The sequence below is a fragment of the Gastrolobium bilobum genome, unplaced genomic scaffold (genome assembly GCF_033153095.1).
Source record: "Gastrolobium bilobum isolate Gb01-03AN ecotype WA unplaced genomic scaffold, APGP_CSIRO_Gbil_v1 utg38138, whole genome shotgun sequence".
In the NCBI taxonomy this organism is placed as follows: domain Eukaryota; kingdom Viridiplantae; phylum Streptophyta; class Magnoliopsida; order Fabales; family Fabaceae; genus Gastrolobium; species Gastrolobium bilobum.
The window spans coordinates 2,568-8,234 of record NW_026896942.1 but is presented as its reverse complement, the minus strand read 5'-3'; the positions used below and the strand labels follow the sequence as shown (position 1 = coordinate 8,234).

Here is a 5,667-nt window from a genome sequence, read left to right as displayed (position 1 = left end):
AATTCTTTTTGGTTAAATTAAATTATATTGAGAATTGTGACTTTTACGAATCCTACTTCATTCCTATTTAGTAGGGATGTTTGTCAATCAATTCAAACTGATTCAAACTGTGGTAATCGAACCGAAAAACCAATAACCGAATAAATCGAAAATCGAAAATCGAAAAAAAAATCACAAATTTTAATTGGATTGGATCGGTTTTCGGATTGATTGATAAAAACCGATCCGATGCAAACCGATCCAATATATTAATTTTCCTCTACCTACTTGATTTTTTTCCAATCATAGCCCAAAAATTTCTAAACTCAATATGCATTAACTCATCAACTAAACTTAGGAAAAAACCTAAACACATCTCATCAACAAAATTTTATTTGTGTAGAGCTTCATAATATCTCATTGCTAAAAAATAGTATATTATCGTTTACTAATACTTTTGTATTTCAAAAAAAAAATACAAAGCCCAATATATATAAAAGATGTTACTTTCACAATAACCATGAAACAAATTTTAGGATTTTTAAAAACCGAAAATCAATCCAATCCAAACCGAAAAAAATTGGATTGGATCAGATCGGATTTGAAAAAAAATCAAACCGAATGAATGATTACATGATCAAACCGAATGGATTGAATCAGATGATTTTTGCTTACAAAAACGATCCAATCCAGACCGCGAACACCCCTACTATTTAGTCAATTTCGCTCATGTTTTGGCATTAACCATCATTAATTCGTATGAGAAATTATGAAATTCTGTAATATAACCTCCTCTGATATAACATTATCTATTTTTCACTAAAGCCTCTCCAGCTACACTATTATGTAAAGCAAAAAGAAAAGAAAAAAGAGCAAGAGATCACATGTATGATTATGCTAATTAATCCCATTTATTTTTGGAACTACAATTCTGCATTGTTTGCTTAGCAAATTTGAGTCCCATTTTTGGTATGACGTCATTCACGCATCTTCTTTTCAAGTCAATTTTGACCAAAAGAGAATAACAATAAAGGAAGAGAGGAATAGTGGGAACTCTGCACTTTTGGTTCAGGGGAGATCCCCCGTTTGTTTAGTTTTTATCTATTTCTAACTGTGATGAGTTTTATTTTTTTGAAAAACTAAAATTAATAAATGAGTCATGACTCATTTATTTCTTAGGCTAAAGTATGAAAAACTACTTTATTATAATCGTATGAGTTATGACTCATTTATTTCTATATGTGATATTTTTTTTTTTTGAATATATTGCCATTATTAATTTTCATGCAAGGACATTTGAATATTATCAAAATCAAGAAATGGCTTAATTTAAGCAATGTGATTGATTTTACTTTTTCTGAATGCAAAAGTGCTATATAAGCCATTTGTTTCATCCAATAAGACATAAAAAAATTTCAAAACAAAACACTTTGGTGCTTCTCCAATTTGAGAACCTTTGAGGATGAGAACTTACTTTTCCTTCTTGTTCATGCTCACATTCTTGTTGGTGGTCAATGTCCAATGCAACCCAAACTACAAAGAAGCTTTGGCTAAATCCTTATTATTTTTTCAAGGCCAGAGATCAGGAAGGCTCCCTCCGGACCAACAAATCACATGGAGATCCAATTCAGGTCTTTCTGATGGTAGCTCAGCCAATGTAAGAAATTTCATGTTCTTTTTTTCCTTTTTATAACTTTATGTTTTTGTTTGTTCTTTTGATCCTTTAAACACAATATAATTGTCATCTTTAGGGAGGGAGCTTGATGTTGAGATTCATGTGGAAAAAATAAAAAAAATTGAGGAAGCATATCATTTCTTTGCTTTGATGCTAGTTTTTTTGTCTTTAACCCTTTTTTTTTTTCTCTTTGAAATTTCTGAAAGTTATGCTTTATCACCTTGTATAATCTTAAATCAAATATTTCATAGAGCAAATTTTGGTATAAATAACTATTTAAAGGGTGCTGATTCAAGTGGTACATACTTGATTTCGCTTACTCTCATCATGATGTAAATATTTTCAACTCGAACAAAATTATTTTCCATGGGAGATATATGTGATTTGTCCAAAAAAATAACTCCGGTATTAATAGTAGTCATTGTATCCATCTTTTACTTTTTTTTAAACCCTAAAGTGGTTCAAATTATTTTTATTATTTTACATATTAAATAATTAAAATTAAATGATCAAATGTTTATTATTTATTAAATTAAAATTTTATATTCACATAATTATTATTTATCAAATAAGCATAAAATATATAATCATTATAAAAGTTTTTTTACTTGAAATTTAAATACAAAATCGGTTGAACTTTTCCTACCAATAGAATAACACTAATATATTTATAATTTAAAAGACCTTAAAGTAATGGTATTTGAAATGTTGTCTTTCTTATACAATCCATCCCTTCCCTGCTTTCAGTATTGTGCTGTACGATGCATGCTGTTGTCTCATCTTTCATTTTCTCTTAAATCTTGAAATGCATTAGTCTATTTTAGTTTTATAAGCTTTCAATCTTTTCCTAATTATTTAAATAATACAGTAAATCAAAAATGTGATAAAGCATCGAAGAAAATCTATTTTAATTATGAGATTAGTGTTTGTCTTTTTAAAAGACAAGGAATTATGTCATTTCAAGTGAGAGAAAGAAATACACAATAAAAATAACGGGAGAGAAAGTGAAATGTTTTTTTAATTTAATTTTTAAATAAAAAATACTAATTTTAATTAAAATAACCATCCTTAAAAGTACAAATATTTTTTTCTTTAATTATTTAGGTTGAAGATGAACAAAAAATAATCTTTTCTCAATTGTTTGTACTATTTGAGGTTTGTATGATTAATATCGCAATTTACCTAATTTCAAATCACAAGGAATAACTAATACTTTGCTTCGTTATTAGCTTTCAATGAATAAACTTTGGTATGACTTAATTTTCATCAATTGTATATATATATATATATATATATATATATATATATATGGGAAATCATATTCTCCTTCTACATGAGAGTAAAATTTATTCCTACACAAATTCGTTATCCGTGCCAATTAATTTTTCTCTTCTTTTTTAATATAAAATGTGGGACCCACATTTAACTTATCTCTACTTTTTTCTCTCCTACTATCCTACAACATAAGAAAATATGAACCCTATATATATATATATATATATATATATATATATATATAATAATATAACACAATAAATGCATTTTAAAAAATCTACATTAAAAAAGTGGCTTACAAATCCAAAACTTTTGTTTGGCAGGTGGATTTAAGTGGAGGATACTATGATGCAGGAGACAATGTGAAATTCAATTTTCCAATGGCATACACCACAACAATGTTATCATGGAGCACAATTGAATATGGCAAGAGAATGGGACCCCAAATCAAAGAAGCAAGAGCTGCAATTCGTTGGGCCACAGATTACCTCCTAAAGTGTGCTACATCCACTCCTGGTAAGCTTTATGTTGGAGTTGGAGACCCAAATGTGGACCACAAATGTTGGCAAAGGCCAGAGGACATGGACACTGGCAGAACTGTGTATTCGGTATCTCCAAATAACCCCAAATAACCCTGGTTCAGATGTTGCTGCTGAAACTGCTGCTGCTCTTGCTTCTGCATCTATTGTTTTTAGACATGTTGACCCAACATACTCTAGTTTGTTGGTGAAGACTGCCCGAGAAGTTTATGAATTTGCTTTGCAGTATCAAGGTTCTTACAGTGATTCATTAGGATCTGCAGTTTGCCCATTTTACTGCTCATATTCTGGTTTTAAGGTAAAGCCATTTTGTTGTTTGTTGCTACTGTTTACCAACTTTTTTGTGCTACTATTAATGTGTTATTTTAATATGCTTTATGTATTTTCAGGATGAGCTATTGTGGGGAGCTGCATGGCTTTTCAGAGCAACAAATGCTGTTTCCTACTATAATTTGGTCAAGTCCATGGGATCTAATGATCAACCAGATGTCTTCAGCTGGGACAACAAATTTGCTGGTGCATATGTTCTTCTCTCAAGGGTAAGTTGTTCATGTGCCAGCAATGAAAAAATGTGAAGATTAAGCCTGAAGTTTGTTTTAACTCATTGGGTTTCTATTATTCCTTTTAATTGTTACTGCAGAGAGCATTGCTAAACAGTGACAACAACTTTGATCAATTCAAGCAAGAAGCTGAGAATTTCATTTGCAAGATAGTGCCCAACTCTGGCTCTTCAAGTACACAATATACACCAGGTAAAGGGAACATCATGAATTTGAGTTTCAAAGATATATACCTCATGATTATTAATATCCAAAATCTACCTAAAACTTAGTGAATCACACGTTCAAAAGTACAATTCTGGATTCTCATGTACTTTTGTTCTACCTTTGAACTTTGAAGTATTCTTATTAAGGGATATTTTACAAATAATTCCAAGAATGGGGAATGATGGCATGGAACTGTTAAATATGACAAATTTTTTCATATTCAGTCAAATATACTTTGAAGGGCTCCGAAAGTATTAAGAAGGACACTATTTTATGCATTACTTCTATTTATGTGCAGGGGGGCTCATGTTCAAGCTTCCTGACAACAACCTTCAGTATGTGACATCTATAACATTCTTACTTACAACCTATTCCAAGTATATGTCAGCTACAAAGCAGACATTTAACTGTGGCAATGTCCTTGTCACTCCAAATACCTTAAGGAGCATTGCAAAAAGACAGGTAACTCTCGTTATTTCAACATTTGTACATTCAATATTCTCTTCTCTTCTGCATATTCATTTGTTAACAAAATTTATTTGTAAAATTTCAGGTAGACTACATATTAGGAGAAAACCCATTAAGACTGTCCTACATGGTAGGTTATGGTCCCAACTTTCCCAAGAAAATTCACCACAGAGGATCTTCCTTGCCTTCAATAGCAACTCATCCACAAACCATAGGCTGTGACGAAGGTTTCCAACCATTTTATTATTCAATGAATCCTAATCCCAACATATTGGTTGGAGCCATAGTTGGAGGTCCAAACCAAAATGATGGATTCACAGATGATCGCAATGATTACAGTCATTCCGAACCTGCAACTTACACCAACGGTGCTATTGTTGGTCCTTTAGCATACTTTGCTGGTATCCGTTAATTTCTGATTGACTTCAATTGCAAGGTTAGGACCTTGTAATAAAATGCAGATATTATCTTAGCAGATGTTGGATTCTGAAGTTAACAGTTTTATTTGTATGTTTTAATAATTATTATCCAACATATTTATTATCTTTTACGCTACTCGGCGCATCATAGCACCCAAAAATCTACTATGAGACTACCTCATCCGTTCCTACAGTCTTTTTATCTTTCTATATGGTAAAGAAATGCTAAATTTAGATCCTTTCATTTCACGTACAAAGTGGCAATCTAACTCAATATGCTTGGTACGCTCGTGAAACACCGGATTCGCTGCAATGTGTAAAGCAACTTGGTTATCACAAAACAATTCCATAAGACTTGAGTGAGGGACCCCAAGAGAGGTGAGAAACGACTTGAGCCACACAATCTCTGCTGTAGCTGCAGCCATTGATCTATACTCTGCTTCTGCAGAAGTGCGAGACACAGTTACTTGTTTCTTGGTCTTCCAGGATACGGGTGAAGAACCCAACATAATAAAGAAACCAGTGAGAGATCGTCTGGTAAGAGG

At 31.7% G+C, this 5,667-nt stretch overlaps 1 pseudogene; it reads left to right on the top strand.

Annotated features, from left to right (window-relative positions):
• The first annotated feature begins 1,441 nt into the window (after positions 1–1,441).
• On the top strand, positions 1,442–5,115 carry LOC133302905 (endoglucanase 9-like; annotated as a pseudogene).
• Positions 5,116–5,667: the final 552 nt, after the last annotated feature.